General features: G+C 40.4%; 1 protein-coding gene and 1 long non-coding RNA gene across 3 annotated transcripts in view; one reads left to right on the top strand and one right to left on the bottom strand.

The window, feature by feature from the left end:
• lpar2.S (lysophosphatidic acid receptor 2 S homeolog) overlaps positions 1-8,614 on the bottom strand; it is a 34,407-nt gene extending 25,793 nt beyond the window's left edge. The window contains exons 1-2 of one of the 2 annotated variants that reach the window (XM_018241955.2): positions 8,298-8,614; positions 6,395-6,497 (exon numbers count right to left, since the gene is read on the bottom strand). The gene's annotated coding sequence lies outside the window, so the exon portion shown is untranslated. The remainder of the gene's footprint in view (positions 1-6,394; positions 6,498-8,297) is intronic. The other variant, XM_018241956.2, reaches the window with a different exon arrangement.
• A 6,054-nt stretch (positions 8,615-14,668) lies between these two features.
• LOC121402251 lies at positions 14,669-17,759 on the top strand. The gene is made up of 3 exons (XR_005966701.1): positions 14,669-15,008; positions 17,186-17,440; positions 17,524-17,759. It is a non-coding gene; the product is annotated as an uncharacterized LOC121402251 (long non-coding RNA).
• Positions 17,760-17,970: the final 211 nt, after the last annotated feature.

Raw genomic sequence — 17,970 nt, forward strand, 5'->3', positions numbered from 1 at the left:
GCGTAAGGGAGAAGAAACACAGTAATTATATGTATGTGATTGGTTTTACTAAGGGGAGGGACTATATGTGCTAGTATTTAAGGAACTAAATAAGAGAGACTAGTTGGATTCTGCCTATGACTAAGTGCTGGGTAAGCATGAAACGCGTTAGGCGTTAGAGGGATTACTATACATGTTTTTTAACTACTGATGTGAATAAAATATTTTTTTATTGAATAGCATGTTTTGGAGAAATTATTGAGACTATGTTTTCATAGACACCTGCCACAGGTCTTGATGTTGCATGATCTCTTGCAGAGGTTTTAAAATTTCTCAAAAGGGTGTCTTACATACAGCACCCTCAATACAGCCCAGGCATATATTGTGTATTATCCTACAGATTTGGAAAGGCACCACCTGACTGTGGCCTCTGCAATAGCTGGAAAAAGCCACCATGGTCCCTATAATGCACTCATAGCCTCTTAGCGGTCTTCACCTATATTATCTTGTAGTTTGGGAGACAAAAGGCAAAGTTAAGCTGACAAATGCTTTTTTGGATTTTGAAACAAAAGCCCTTAGATAAACATCAGAGAAGCAATCCTAGGCCTTTGTTTATAATGGAATGACATTTTAAATGAGCTATAGAAAATAACGATATTAAACGCAGAGTATTGATTCCTTCTGACCTGATCAAATCTACATAGCTGATTAATAAATGTAGTATCAATGCTACATGTCTGAAAAGGTATCAGCTTAGTCTGCAGCGTGCCAAATAAGCAAGACTTGTTTTTAAAGGGATTCTGTCACGATTTTTATGGTGTAGGTTTTAATTCTAAATTACACTTTTTACACTGCAAAAAAAGTCACTCTACACTATAAAATTTCATTAATGAACCAGTAAGTGTATTTTTTTAAATTTATAATATTGGTGTGTAGGTGAATCTCAGGTCATTTTGCCTGGTCATGTGCTTTCAGAAAGAGCCAACACTTTAGGATGGAACTGCTTTCTGGCAGGCTGTTGTTTCTCCTACTCAATGTAACTAAATGTGTCGCAGTGGGACATGGATTTTTACTATTGAGTGTTGTTCTTAGATCTACCAGGCAGTTGTTATCTTGTGTTCAGGAGCTGTTATCCGGTTACCTTCCCATTGTTCTGCTGATGGGCTGCTGGGGGGGGGGAAGGGAAGTGATATCACTCCAACTCGCAGTGCAGCAGTAAAGAGTGACTGAAGTTTATCAGAGACAAAGTCAAATGACTGGAGGCAGCCGGGAAACTGACAATATGTCTAATCCCATGTCAGATTTCAAATTAAATATAAAAAAAAAATCAGTCTGCTCTTTTGAGAAACGGATACAGTGCAGAATTCTGCTGGAGCAGCACTATTGACTGATGCGTTATGAAAAAAACATGTTTTTCCATGACAGTATCCCTTTAATATTGTGACCTCAAGGGGCCAAAGGTAACTGTAGACTATGTTCATACATGGTAGCTCCTACATGTTTAAAAAAACAACAACAGATTATGACCAGCAAGTTGTATGAAAAAGCCGCTGCTGAAGTGGGTTTCCTGGCTGATGAGCCATGGGGGACAATTTATCAGAGCTTTCTCTGACTTCCCTAGGGAGCTAATAATAAATAATGGATGGACAGGTGCCCGGTGTAGCATACGACTCACCACTCTGTATGTTTTTCTATGGAAGTTATTCACTGAAGTGGCTCCTACTTTACGTAGAAGAGCTTTGAGAGTGGTTCCCAGGAAGACATTTTATTCTCATTAGTGTTCATCTCTCTGCCAGAAACATCTGAAGGGAGCAAACTGGGCCAACTGCAGAGATGCTGTTATAGGCAGGAAAAAAGTGTGGAAAGTTTAGTCAAAAGCCACGAAAGTGCCTCGCAGCTTTGCGGGCAGAGCCTTTACCGGTGGGGGAATGGGGACTCTGGCATTGTTTATATAGTATTACTAACAAATGAGGTTGAAAGTAAAGCTTTGCACATGTTAGCATTTTGGCTGAGCTTTGTCTAACTAGCAGTTCCAAAATTTTGGCCTACAGCTTTAGGATGGGGGTCTATGGAGAATCGTGGCTGTAATCACTCATACACACACTTTCTTACTGTTCCTATTTATGCAGGACAGTGTATCAAGCTGAAACACTAAACAATTTGGGGTTGAATGGGGTTAGGAAAGATTTAAGGGACTGACTGAAAATAAAGGGAACATGGTCTGAGTACAACAGTTATGCATGCTTTAAAAAAACATACCTCCCAACATATCAGAAATAAAAAGAGGGACAAAAAAATTTGGTGATTTTTTTTGACCCCACCAATTTTTTTGGCCACACCCCCTAATAATCATGTTCATTTTACGAAATTTGACAGGTTATGAAAGTCTGAACACATTTCTGTTTTTATAGTTTTGCTAATGAAGGTGAATTGACCTTTAAGCTGTGAGTCTAACGTCTCCCAAGAGACCTCTTATCTTATAATGTTATAATTACTTATTTGCTTATCTCGAAATTGTAACAAAAGTATCTTATCTGCTGCTGTGACTGTTCTGGGCTCTCTGCCAAAAGCCAATTAAGTTAGAAACAATTTATCTTTTTTGTTGCTGTTCAGTGCAGTGAAAATCTGGACTTTCCAGTACAAAACCCATGACTGTGGGTTGAGCTGTCAAAAGAGGGACTGTCCCACTGAAAACGGAACAGTTAAGAGGTAGGAAATAAGGAAGACCCTAGGGTTGCCAGTGGCAAAACCCAGACAAAGAATACATGACTAATGACGTCAGGGCAGTGATTTTGGGGCATTCATGATGACATCAGGGTGGGAGTATGATGTTGGGGCAGGTTTATTGTGTCATTGTTATTGTGTGACGCAATTAATTTGTTTTTCTTGATGTTAGGAACTAGATAGAAGTTAACAGGACACCCCTTGAAAACTGGGCTGTCCAGTTCAAAACCGGAAGGGTGGCAACGCTAGATGACCCTCACTTTATACTCCGTAAAACCACTGCCTGGTTGCTTAGCAACACAATATCTGCATTTCCAAACTGTAGAGCTCTTTAACAAATAACAAAAAAAATGAATAAAAAACAAAAATGTCTCAGAATATCACTGCCTGCACCATACTAGTTAATTTAATGTGATTGTAAAGGTGGATGGGTGCTTCCTGGTGTTACATAACTCTGACACTTAGGGGCATCATATTTATCAAGGGTCAAATTTCGAGTTTGTGGAAGTTTCCCAATCGAAATGTATTAAAAAAAATTGGATTTGTTATATTTGGGTAAATAGGATTACCCTGCAAATTGGAATCACATTTGAAGCGAATTTGATCGAATTCGATTCGAGTTTTTTCACCAAAAAAAATTAAATTCTTTTAAAAAAAAAACAAACATTTTTTTTAAAAAAAAGGAATTACACTAAAATAAACTTGAAATTCGAATTTTCAATTCGACCCTTGATAAATCTGCCCCTTAGGCATTGTAAGGAATAACACACCCTTACAATATAAAGATATTAGAGGTTGAAGTTCTGAAATATTAAAGGGTATAAAAGTACTTGACCTTCCATCTTGTACCTTCATGTGGTCACCAACGTCCTTAATGACATTAAGGGGCAGATATATCAAGGGTCGAATTGAAAATTCAAAGTTTTGAATTCGAATTTTGATTTTATTTTATAAACTCCCATAAACTCTTAATTCGACCCTTGATAAATATGCCCCTAAATATTCATAGATGTTTTTTTATAGGGCACTTTATTCTCTATATAATACACAAAACTCATGAATAACCTGTTCAATGTGGTGATAAGTTCATGACCTGTGTAAAAATACTGGGCCTGTGGTCTCATGTCTTTATATGAGCAAAGAACTGCTCAACCTCTAACTTTGTTATAAGAGGTACATTCATTTATATGCCTGTACTTTTGCACAGTGAGGGTCGAAACATTATGGGTTGTTCCTCTTTAAAAGGTTTATGGCTCCGATTAAAATAATTCCTTCGGAGCCAAAACCCACAGAGGTTCCATCCAAGATGAATCCTGATATCCCACAGTCCAGCAAAATCCTTCTGCACAAATATTCACAAGACTTGGCGAGATATTCTGGATTCACACTAAAAAGAAAAACAGACAAGAGTTTCATCTGAAGGTCACCCTCCTATGAATGGGCCCCCCAATTAGCGCTTTCAGCTTGATATTAATACAGAGCAGAAGCCGGGGAAACAATGGCACATTGTGAGAGGAAAGAACAATCTACTCTTGCAGGAGACTGGAATGAGGAACTCGTGCCACATTCTGAAAATAACATACCAACACTTGTCTGGTGCCAATCTAGTAAGACAGAAGACCTATTAAAGGGATTCTGTTATGATTTTTATTATGCAATTTTCATTTCTAAGTGACACTGTTTACACTGCAAATAATTTACTCTGCGATATAAAATTTAATTCCTGAATCAGCAAGTGTATTTTTTAGTTGTAATATTGGTGTGTAGGTGCATCTCAGGTCATTTTGCCTGGTCATGTGCTTTCAGAAAGAGCCAGCACTTTAGGATGGAACTGCTTTCTGGCAGGCTGTTGTTTCTCCTACTCAATGTAACTGAATGTGTCTCAGTGGGACCTGGATTTTACTATTGAGTGCTGTTCTTAGATCTACCAGGCAGCTGTTATCTTGTGTTAGGGAGCTGTCACCAGTAACAGAACTAGATGGGGGCGGGCCCTGGTGAAGGATAGACCTTAATGTTACATTATTCCCTATATAATCTACAGGTAGATTTGCCTCAGAAAGTAGACTTTCTTTCTGTTATTGTCCACTATCTCAGACCAGATACACATAGGGGCATATTTACTAAGCTCCGGTGAAGGATTTGAAGTAAAAAAACTTTGAATTTCGAAGGTTTTTTTTGGGTACTTCGACCATCGAATAGGCTACTACAACCTTCGACTACGACTTAGAATCGAACGATTCTAACTAAAAATCGTTCGACTATTCGATAGTCGAAGTACTGTCACTTTAAAAAAAACTTTAAACCTGCCGAGCTACAATGTTAGCCTATTGGGACCTTCCCCATAAGCTTTCTAAGCTTTTTTTGATTGAAGGAAAATCCTTCAATCGATGGATTAAAATCCTTCGAATCATTCGAACGATTTTTCATTCGATCATTAGTATTTGCGGTAAATCCTTCGACTTCGATATTCGATGTCCAAGGATTTTACTTCGATGGTCGAATATCGAGGGTTGATTAACCCTCGATATTTGACCCTTAGTAAATGTGCCCCATAGGGTTGCCACCTGGCCGGTATTTTGCCACCTATTGGCTGATCACCATGTCAATCAGGGGAGATCCTGCCTGGTTTTTCTTATTTGGAAAATCGGACAGACTGTCTTGACCCGGGCAGCCCTTCTGAAAACAGGGCTGTCCAGATCAAATCCAGACAGGTGGAAACCCTAGTCTTTAGCATTTTACAGCAGACCCTCTTTCATTTGTTAGAACCCACAGATTGCCAGTCTGGGCCTGGTGATTTCAGTTTCAAGGCTTTGTGGCATATTCAGAGAGGAGTGACATAAATGCACTTTTTGCAGCATTTTTTCAAAGCATTTTGCAGAAAGCTGGCATGAGCCACCTTGTGGCAGAATGCAAAATCTATACACACTACATGGGGGCCTTATTTATCCAAATTTATCGGACTTTTCAAATTACAAAAAAGTCTGACCAAACTAGAATTCACGATTGAACCTTATTTATTATTAAAAAATTACAATTTTATTGGATCGGGGACGAACTAGAAAAAATTTAGCAAAAATTCAAATTGTGCGGTTTTTTTCCATTTTTTCCTCCGAAATCGCTAGATTTTTTCAGACTTTTTCTCAAAAAGTCAGAATTTTTGTCTGAAAAATCCAAAATAGTCAGATTTTCAGGCTAATTCCAGCGCAGACCACGGAAACTTCCAAATAGGATTCCAATTGACTTATACAGCAGGTCTGAGATGCCGGATTTTCCGTTTTGGTCATTTTCCATCCTCAGGGTTTAATAAATCTTGGAAAATGTGAGTTTTTTCCCACTAAAAATTTTGGATTTTTTAGGAAAAAAAAACCTCAGGTTTCTCCAGTTTTTGACATTTGGACTTTAATAAATAACACCCTTTATGAAGTGTGGGTTAAAATACAATAAATAATGCTTATAGGGGTTGTTCAACTTTAAATTATCAACTAGTATGATGTATGATATTGTGAAACATTTGGCAATTCATTTTTTCATTATTTATTTTATGTGGGTTTTTGCATTATTAATCTTTTTATTCAGCAACACTTTGGCTTGCTATTTCAGCAGTCTGGTTGCTTGGATCCAAATTATCCTAGCAACCATCCTAGCAACCGTGAATTGATTTGAATAAGAGACTGGAATGTGATTAGCATACCTCCCAACTGTCCCGTTTTCAGCTGGACAGTCCCGCTTTTGACAGCTCAACCCACAGTGACGGGTTTGTACTGGAAACTCCCGGTTTTCTCTGCGCTGAACAGCTAAAAAAGATACAATGTTTCTAACTTAATTGGCTTTTGGCAGAGAGCCCAGAACAGCCACAGCTGCATATAAAATACTTTGTAACAATTTTGAGAAAAGCAAATAAGTAAATGTAACAATTTAGATAACAGGTTCCTTGGGAGAAGTTAGACTCACAGCTTAAAGGGCAATTCACCTTCATTAGCAAAATTGTGATAAAAAAAAACACAGAAATGTGTTCAAACTTTCATCTAGGGATGCACCGAATCCACTATTTTGGATTCGGCCGAACCCCCGAATCCGTTGTGAAAGATTCGGCCAAATACCGAACCGAATCCAAACCTGAATTTGCATATGCAAATTAGGGGAGGGGAAAAACATTTTACTTCCTTGTTTTGTGACAAAAATTTACGCGATTTACCTCCCCACCACTAATTTGCATATGCAAATTAGGATCCGGATTTGGTTCGGCCGGGTAGAAGGGTTTGGCCAAATCCGAATCCTGCTGAAAAAGGCCGAATCCTGGCTGAATCCCGAACCAAATCCTGCATTCGGTGCATCCCCACCTGCCAAATTTTGTAAAAAACATGGTAATTAGGGGGTGTGGCCAAAAAATGGGCATATCAAATTATTTGTCCCTCTTTTTATTTACAAAATGTTGGGAGGTTTTCAAAAAGAAAAAATGAAGACCAACTGAAAACTTGCTTAGAATTAGCCATTCTAGAACATACTAAAACATAACTTAAAGGTACAAACAGTATGAAGAAAATAGTGTATTGTACCCAGAGATAGTAATTGTCACTACTGTTCCTGAAAATAAATGCCTCCCAGATATCTTTGATCTTGTGGGGGTGCTATTAGTATATGTTCTAAGAATATAACCCACTACCCCCCATGGTGATTCTGACCAACTGTAGCATTCGTTTTTTAGAAGAAAAAAAAATGTAATTCCTCCCACTGCTTTAGTTTATTAGTACATTCCATTGGGATTAACAGAGATGCCAAACATGTTCCTCCAGCTGTTACAGGATAGTGGGACTTCACAGCCAATGGAAAGAAGAGAGTTTGGCCTCTCTAAATTAAAATCCCTGCTGTGAATCTAGTACTTGGTAAAAGACAAGCTGAGTCTTTGGTAATTAATTAACTGAGAGAATAGATTAGAGTCGGTTGGCGAGGGGTAGCAGGGACAAGAGGTACTTGCTTTTGGTGCCAGTACTTCTTGGTCCAGCTCTGTTGAGTCATACTTGGCTCATTAGCAATTTATTCTGATGCATATTGCATGGCTGGTCAGTAAGTATTCCAGTCTGCAGCAAACTGCTAATTGCCCATGAAGGATGTATATTCAATATGTATCTGCAGCAAATTCACATTAAGATGGTTTTTCCCCCAGGGCAGTGTATTGTGCTCAGATTGGTAAAAAGAGTAGAGAGCAATGCAGCAAGCTGAAGTTACACGGCATGTATGAAACATACAGCTCTTGGATGATGGAAGCAGCATATCAACCCTACACCCTTATATTTCAGTAAAGAAAATGAGCTTTATTTGCCCTTTAATATAGAAATACACAAATCCTACCTGCTTTTTAAACTTATATTACCTTTTTTTTTTGTGGTCCTGTTCAGTTTCCTTTGCACTTGTGCAACACCCTCTTGTGCTGAACTACAACTCCCAACACCCCTTCCCTCCAGTGCTGCGGGTACGATTTTGCAATAATCGGAGCTGCAGTTGGCCGTATTGCACAACAATTAAAACTATGGTGACACCCCATTAGTAGTAGATCAATAAGAAAAGCTGAACTAACATTATTTCATATCACTCACCCAGGAAATGCCTTCAGTTCAGATTCTGCAGGTTGTGACATATAAGTAATCCTACACCACCAAGCAGGTCTCCACCAGTTGCTGTAGAAAAGTGCCAATGTGCATGATCAGAAAGTTTTGTTTTGGTCCTGGTCCCCACTCGTTTGTTACAGTGTATATAATATGTGAGTGCTGTATCATAAATATATATATCCAATATAAAATGTATGTCTGCGTGCATTCAATGTGTATGGATGTAAATATAGTTGTATGTGTATGTGCCAGCTGTAAGGTCTCCACGCTGTATTCCACACATGGAATGTATCTTGTCTGCTAATAGAAAAAGGGGCAGAGAGAGACAAAGGAGGCGGGGGTGAGATACTCAGGAGGGGGCAAATTAAGGTTTTACATCCTTTCAACATCACAGAATCAAGTTACAATATGGGCTGGATGGGTGGGGGGTGCTGCAAACACCATTAGTGCTCCCTCCTCTCACTGTTTGTGACAGTCCAGTGGGTGTCAGTCTGCACACGCAATCTGGTGGGTGGGGGTTAGTCTTGAAGTCATTAGTTATCAGGGAGAGAGAGATCTGATTTTTCTTCTTGCTTTATCAATGTTTTAGTAAAGATTTCCCTGCAACAACAGAGGGTTGTCTGGTGCAGGGTTTGCTGATACAATGTAATCAGGAGACTTTCACACTTATCATGTGTTTAAGGGCTAGTCCACACGGGGAGATAGCCACGCGTTTGCGGTCGCGGCGACAAAGCGCCGCGCCAGTCGCCGCGACCGGCGCAGGCGACAGTTTTGTATGGGCGCCTATGTAAAAACGCCTGTGCTAACCACACGAGGCGATGCGCTTTTCAACAGTCGCCTGAAAATGCCTCGCCAGGCTTTTTCAGGCGACTGTTGAAAAGCGCATCGCCTCGTGTGGTTAGCACAGGCGTTTTTACATAGGCGCCCATACAAAACTGTCGCCTGCGCCGGTCGCGGCGACTGGCGCGGCGCTTTGTCGCCGCGACCGCAAACGCGTGGCTATCTCCCCGTGTGGAATAGCCCTAAGGGTAAGGGTTAGTTCACACGAGGAGATTCGGGGAGATTTAGTCGCCTGGCGACCATTCGCCTCTTCTTCGGGGAGACTAATCTCCCCGAACGGCTTCCCCCTGTCTTCCGCCGGCTATAATAAAAAAATCTCCTGCGGCATGGCACATGTGGCGCTTTGTTTTCCGAAGTCGCCTCATGAGGAAACTTCGTGCGACTTCGGAATATGAAGTGCGGCGTGTGCCATGCCGCAGTCGAGCAGTCGATTTTTCATTAACTTCGGGCAACTTCGGCAAAACGAAGCACCACGGGTGCCATGCCGCAGATTTTTCATTATAGCCAGCAGAAGACAGGGGGAAGCTGTTTGGGGAGATTAGTCACCCCGAAGAAGAGGCGATTAGTCACCAGGCGACTAAATCTCCCCGAATCGCCAGGTGTGCCCTTACCCTAATGCTTGTACAGGTACGGGACCCATTATCCGGAAACCCGTTATCAAAAAAGTTCAGAATGTTTACATGATTTTCTAGTAGACTTAAGGCGGCCATAGACGCACAGATAATATCGTACGAAACAAATTTTTGTACGGTATTCGGTGCGTGTATGGTGGGAAAAGAGCCGACCCATATCCGCCGAAGATATCGGTCGGCTCGTCGATTGTGCTGGACGGAAAAATTTGATCAGGTGCCTTTGAAGGCATCTGAACGGCCATTGTTAGTGCTGAATCGTCAGATACAGGTGGAATTCTATTGTTCCTGTCGGTATATCTGACGATTCAGCTCTACACGTGTGTATTTAAATGAACGATCTTTCTTGGAAACATCTTCTCCAAGAAAGATCGTAATTCTTACGTCTATGGCCACCTTAAAGGTATGAAGATCCAGATTACAGAAAGATCCATTATCCAGAAAACTCCAGGTCCCGAGCATTCTGGATAACAGGTTCCATACAATTGATTGTGCCCTCAGTATCACCCTGGTGCTTCCCGAGCAAGCTTCAGTCTCTGCTAGAGGGAGCGCTGCAACAGGAAGCCGTGTGCTACATCTCTCCATACTAAATAAATATCCCCCCTATGTGGCCCTGCTTTGTGCAGAACATCTCTCTCATCATCTCCCTATTAAGCAAGGGTTGTTTTGGGGCAAAAGCAGAGAGGACATTTTTCATTCCCACCCTGAAAAACCCCTATCTGTAAATAAATGTACCGAGCAGGAAAACTGTGCTGTTGAAAAATGTGCTTAATAAAAATGATATTGTAGTACAGTGTGCTCCAATTGTTGTTAAGCAACATGCCCAGCAACACCTGAGCAAGGTCTCTGGGAGTTGTACTTAAGTGGCAGCTGGTGAGGAGCTTAGGTCCCTGCAAAGTACCCCTTTTCCAGCTTCAATATCAGAAGTTACTGGGCCCCACAGCAAATTAATTTTAGTGTCCCATATCCAGAGCTTGACCTGTTTTACTAATATAAAACTAATACTAATATATATGGTACGGTGATCCATAAAGTGGATCACGTACTAGAGGCCTCCCCTTCAGACTAGAAGAAAAGAACTTTCATTTGAAGCAACGTAGGTGGTTCTTCACAGTCAGGACAGTGAGGTTGTGGAATGCACTGCCGGGTGATGTTGTGATGCTGATTCAGTTAATGATTTTTTGAACAGACATAATATCAAAGGCTATTGTGATACTAAACTCTATAGTTAGTATAGATATGGGTAGATAGAATTTAATTAAAGGTAAGGAAGGGTTGTTTGTATGGATGCTGGGTTTTCATTTGGAGGGGTTGGACTTGATGGACTTTGTCTTTTTTCAACCCAATTTAACTATGTAACTATGTAACAAATAAAAAAAAAAACAAATACAAAAAGTATTTGTAGAAATGATACCTATATTGGCTAACAATAAAAATACATTGGAAGCTTTCGGAGCACCAAGGCCCTTTCGTCAGGCAAAATACAAATGAAAGCTAGAAAGGCACAGCATAGATACTGTTAGGGCTGGGACACACTGGGCGATTTGGGGAGATTTAGTCGCCTGGCGACTAATGGCCGCGACTTTCCGCAACCAATCTTCCCCGAATGCCTCCCCTCGCTCTGCGCCTGTCTAAAATGAAAAATCGCCTGCGCTAATCACACGCGGCGATTTGTTTTCCGAAGTCGCCCGAAGTTTCCTCGTGAGGCAACTTCGGGCGACTTCGGAAAACGAATCGCCGCGTGTGATTAGCGCAGGCGATTTTTCATTTTAGCCAGGCGCAGAGCGAGGGGAGGCATTCGGGGAGAAAAGTCGCGGCGATTAGTCGCCAGGCGACTAAATCTCCCCAAATCGCCCAGTGTGTCCCAGCCCTTAGATCAGTGAAAGGTATTCATGGGCAATAAACGAGGACGTTACAGATAAATAGAGATCAAATGTAGAGATAATACAATGAATTAGGGTGGGTTGTAAATAGTCCAAGAGTCTGGATTCAGTCAGGTCACATAGTGTGACATGAAACCTGACCCTAAATTAAGGCCCTGTCTTGATCTGTTAAATAACTCCACACATTTGAATTCATAAATCTTTTTTTCCCATTCTAATAAATGTTAAAATTGCTTTTTATTTGGGCCTATACCTATGCCCCCCCCCTGTAGCCAGCTGTGATAGGCCTACAACTCCCATCATTCCCCACTGTCAGCCCAGTTAAGACATTAGGTATAATTTTCAAAGCAGTGTGTACAGTGCAAATAAAGTCGTCCCGTAGTTTTTAAAAGGAAGTCGCGGCGACAAGGCCTTTGTACGGAAGGAAAGTTTAGAGCGACTTTTACCAGGAAGCGATTATCATCCCATAGTGCTGTGCGCTACGTCCATACGCTGTGCATTACGTCAAAATCACGCAGAAGGTCGAAGTCGTCTCAGCGTTTATGCCTCAGCGTGTTGTCTCAGCAGCGTGTTGTCTCCCAGTCTTCATTATGGAAAAAGAGATAGCAGTTTTATTTATGCTTATATACTTATATTATTATTTGCTACAGGAAGAAAGAAAAGAAAGAGCAGCTGCTAGAAAGTATTGGGCACATCCCATAACAAATCAGCGACTCAAGAGAGGACAGTTTCATGTTTTATACGGTGAACTGTGCAGTTATCCTGAAAAATTCAAATTTTTTTTCGAATGTCTACATCTAGCTTTGATGAGCTGCTGACCATTTTAACGCCAGGTCTATGTCGTGCACACACATTGATGAGGGACGACTATGCCTAACTGTTAAGGTTTGTGTGTTGTTTTTATGTATGTGGGCATTTACAGGCAGGCCTTTATCATTGGAACATAGATGTATGTATTTATACTGGTATGGGCATGTGTCTAGTGGGCACATTTACAAAGCTCGAGTGAAGGATTCGAATTAAAAAAACTTCGAATTTCGAAGTGTTTTTTGGGCTACTTCGACCATCGAATGGGCTACTTCGACCTTCGACTACGACTTCGACTACGAATCGAACGATTCGAACTAAAAATCGTTCGACTATTCGACCATTCGATAATCGAAGTACTGTCTCTTTAAGAAAAACTTCGACCCCCCAGTTCGGCAGCTAAAAGCTACCGAAGTCAATGTTAGCCTATGGGGAAGGTCCCCATAGGCTTGCCTGTGATTTTTTGATCGAAGGATATTCCTTCGATCGTTGTATTAAAATCCTTCGAATCGTTCGATTCGAAGGATTTAATCGTTCGATCGAACGAATAATCCTTCGATCGTTCGATCGCAGGATTTGCGCTAAATCGTTCGACTCCGATATTCAAAGTCGAACGATTTTAGTTCCTAGTCGAATATCGAGGGTTAATTAACCCTCGATATTCGACCCTTAGTAAATCTGCCCCTATGTGTCTGGCATATGGGCATTTAAATATGTGTATATTTGTATAATATATAAATATATGTATTTAGGTATATGTATGTGCCTGGTATTTGGGTATTTAAAACTCAGTGTATGTGTGTGTGTATATATATATAGAGAGAGAGAGAGAGAGAGAGAGAGAGAGAGAGAGAGAGAGAGAGAGAGAGAGAGAGAGAGAGAGAGAGAGAGAGAGAGAGAGAGAGAGAGAGAGAGACTCACAGGTCTTAAGATGCAAAAAATCGGTGAAATTTATTGAAAATAAATAACTGAAGTTGAGATAGGCTATAGGATTAGCTGAAACATCAGTCATTCATTTTCAATAAATGTCACGGTTTTTTTTTGCATCTTAAGACCTGTGAGTGCTTGCCTTTCTCCAGGATATATATATGTCTTAAATATATTGTTAATGGGTTGAGTGCAGAGGAATCTTGTATTTGTCTATATGTATTTTGTGGTCACAGCCTCATTGCACCCCCACCTGATGGTTTTTAAAAATTAGTGGTGAGCACAACTTTCCCTTGTTATATATAAATAAATACTTTAATTATAAAAAATACTTTTCCATCGTTCTGGCTGTTGTTGATGCAAATTATTGCTTTTCACTCATTGATGTTGGAGCCTATGGAAGCACTGGCGATACTTTCAGGAATTCATCATTCAGATGCCGACTCTCAGAAGGAGCACTTCAACTACCTCCTCCAAAACCATTGCCTGGGACTGCTGCACCTTGTATGTCTTATGTTTTTGTGGGTGATGAGGCGTTTGGCAGAAAATATACCCAGAGTCACAAAGGGCCATTCAGAAGCGAGTTTTCAACTATAGATTATCAAGAGCAAGGCGTATGGTGGAATGTGCTTTTGGTATTCTGTCAAACAAATGGTGGGTATTCCATACTGCTATACAGCTGGAACCTGATTTTGTAGAAATTGTAATAAAAGCCTGTTGTGTTTTACATAACTTTTTTCGGCTTTGGGATGGCTATAATTACCAAGACCCCCTGACTGATGATATACCAGACATTGATTGGGCCCCTGTTAGAGGTCCTACCGGAGGAATGAGAGTGCGAAATCAGTTTGCCAATTACTTTATGTCTCCAGATGGAGCGATACCATGGCAGTTAAACTGCATTTAGTCTGTAGCCAGTCTAATTATGTCCTTGACATGTTTTATGCTACCTTTAATAAATTTGAGTAAAATCCTAAGGTTGCTGTGTTGTTTTTCATTCACTTTTTTGTTTATGTTTGTATTGAGAAGGGCTCTTGTTCCTTTTGTAGAGTGAACTGACACACACAAGTAAAAGAAAGATACAAGATTGTTGAGACTTAGCACAGTTGTTGATTGATCCTCCATAAAATAAAATAACTCTGCAGTAATTCCAACAAAACCAGGCACTCTGAAGTCCAGGCCAAAGTTATAGAGCCTCCCCCAAACCAAGCTTTATATATGTTTCCCTCACACAGAATACAAGATGGTCCAAATACATCATTATTGAGCAGGCCCGGACTGGTAATCTGTCCGTTCGGGAATTTGCCCGAACGGCCGCTCTATCCTGTGATGAAGTGGGCCGGGCGCTGCACTTATCTGCTATTAGAAGGAAAATATATTTTACGAGCAAGGAGCGCACAGTTCACATAGTTGAAGTGCGCACGCCGAAGCTATTTCCAGAGGGAGGGGGAGAGAGAGCGAGTGAGCGTGGAGGAGGTAATACTTTATTTAGCTTTACTGATAAGAGTGTTGCTACGGAACGCATTTTAGGATATCATGCGTTTGGAGCATGCGTGACTACAAAGGCAAACAATGCGCTATGGAGAAGGCATAGGACAACGCATGCAGCAAAGGTAATTAGGCGCATGATGTCCTAAAATGCGTTCCGTATGTTGCACATCTCTTTCCCTGCCTCTGACTGCTCCGTTTAGGGTCTCTCTCACAAGCTGCCTCCAGTTGTCTGTTTGATTTCGGACAGTCCCTCTCCAGTCTTGCCCCCCCCCTCACAGTCACCCACTGTCTCAAGTTTCACAGCTCCTCATGTCAGCTCTGTCCAGCTTCCTCCTTTCACGGTGCTTCTCCAATCTCCCTCCCTGCTTGCAGGGTCCCTCTCTGCTCTCAGGCCCCCCTCCCTGTAACACATTCTCTCGCTCCCCCCTCCTACTTTCAATCCCGAGTCTTGTTCTCTGTCCTACTCCCCCTCCTCCGATCTATCTCCTTTACCTGCTGCAACTGATGACATAAACCATGGCAAGCAAGAAGGCAAGGGCAGAACACAGCAAAGAAATTCAAATAAGTAATCAGCCCCCCAAAAAAGAGGGAAACATAAGCAGAAAGCTGAAATCAGGGGAGGGGGGTGGTCTTGGCAAAGGCATAGCATATTAATAAGTGTCGTTTAGTAATATGTAAGCAAAGCCATTCTTTACATTTTAAGGCACCTACAAACTGTAAATTATAATTCATAATGTACCCCCTAATTTATAAAGATAAGTGATCACCTCGGAGTTATGCGGTGCTTTTATATGGTCACATAACTCCTCGGTGACTTATAATATCTTTATAAATTACAGTAGGGGGTACATTATCCACTATATAATATATATGTATAAATATATATATATATATATATGCATATGAAATATGCGTGTGTGTAAGTAAAAGACCAGCACGCATTTATGTGTGGGCTGCTTTGATTTTTTTGCCAGGGCTGCTTTTTACTCCCAGTCCGGCCCTGTTATTGAGTACATCTTATCAGTTAGCATACTATATATGGTGAAAATTAAGCATTACATTTGTCACATTACCTGAGCTGCTAGTGTTGCTCAATTCACTCTATCTCTACATACAGATAAGTAGAAATTAGATTAGATTAGAGAAAATTAGGGGAAAAAAATCAGAAGTATGTACGTATATATACGCATGCCAGATTAACCGGGCGACTTGTCATACATGCACTTGGCGGGACGACTTGACGCTGAGACTTCAGACGTCATTTACCTGGCAACATATGTCCAGCATCAGGTATTAGCTGCATTAGGTAGTTTAGGAAAATGGTTGGAATTAATTCCTTGACTGACCAACAGGCATGGGACATAGCTAACTTTCTGCTGGCAGAGAGCTTTGATAATCTGCCTGTTTGTGTCAACCAAAAAAGGTACCATAACCATCAGATTTTGCGGCGGTTGAGGTGACGATTACACCGCAGGCACGGTGTCACCTTTGATCGCCGCAACCGACAGAGACTCTGGTCGGACCTAAAGCGTAGGGAGCTCGAGTTCATTATGCAAGTACAGCTGCATGAAAACCGTGAGTATTTCTTACTTAAGTAACTAAGAAACATACACTACATTATCTATCTATCTCTAGATATATATATATAATACACAAAAGCCATAAATATCCTGTAAATTATATCCTTATAAACGGTGAGTTCTGATGTCATAAGTTATAAACGGTGAGTTCTTATGTCATTTCTGTCACGACTCACTGAAACTTGTGTATTAAAATAAATAACATACCCCCAGTTGAAAAATATGAGGATATTAGAAGTTACCTCGGAGTTCCATGACCTGTATAAAAACACTCGGCCTTCGGCCTCGTACTTTTATATGGTCATGAAACTCCTCGGTAACTTATAATATCCTTATATTTTACAAGAGGGGATACTTTATTCACTATATATATATATATATATATATATATATATATATATATATATATATATATATATATATATATATATCTATAAAGGTTGGAAGTATCAGCACACTCCATTTTGCGATGAAAAAAGTGTTTTTTTATTAAACACACATAAAAACACTTTTTTCATCGCAAAATGGAGTGTGCTGATCCTTCCAACCTTTATCTATGATTTATTGATCGTGCACCTCGAGTTCACAAGCTAAGGAGTGCGGACACCACAGACAATTCTATATATATATATATATATATATATATATATATATATATATATCTCAATAGATATGTTTTATTTAAAGATATATTTATTTATTTATTTAATTTTGTACAGGGGCACGTGTATAACCTGAGCCTGAAGAGGAGAAGCAGCAGCTACAGGAGGAGCTGCAGCAGCAGGAGCCAGAGGAGGAGCTGCAGTTGGAGGAGCAGCAGTGGCTGGAGGCAGAGGAGGAGCTGCAGTCACTGGAGCAGTTAGAGGAGGTGGAGGAGCCAGAGGAGGAGCAGCAGTGGCTGGAGGCAGAGGAGGAGTTGCAGTCACTGGAGCCTAAGGAGGAGTTGCAGTTAGAGGAGGAGGAGCAGCCTGAAGGTAACTGCAAATCAAAGTGCATACCACTTCCCCTCTTTAAATGAAATATTAATAATAATAATATTGCAATTTATTTAATATAGGTCGCCAAGAAGTGGAAGAAGAACATTGGGACCATGCGCGCCTGGTCGCAGAAATCAGGGACCTTGAAGAAAGGGTTCTGGTCCTTGAAAACCTTTTGCACCAAGCTTAATTTTTTTTGGTGTTTTTTTTATGAATTGTAAATATGTTTATGCTTATAATGTTTTATACTGCTTACTGTATAAAAAAATGTAACTACTGCAATATCTGTCATTTCTATTAAAAATTGTAGAAAGAATAACATTTCAGTATAAAATAACTTTTTATTATAATAATTATGTAAAAAAAAACATTGAGGGGCACATTTACTTAGCTCGAGTGAAGGAATAGAATAAAAAATACTTCGAATTTCAAATGTTTTTTTGGCTACTTCGACCATCGAATTGGCTACTTCGACCTTCGACTTCAATCGAACGATTCGAACTAAAAATAGTTTGACTATTCGACCA

The sequence above is a fragment of the Xenopus laevis genome, chromosome 3S (assembly GCF_017654675.1).
Source record: "Xenopus laevis strain J_2021 chromosome 3S, Xenopus_laevis_v10.1, whole genome shotgun sequence".
NCBI lineage: Eukaryota > Metazoa > Chordata > Amphibia > Anura > Pipidae > Xenopus > Xenopus laevis.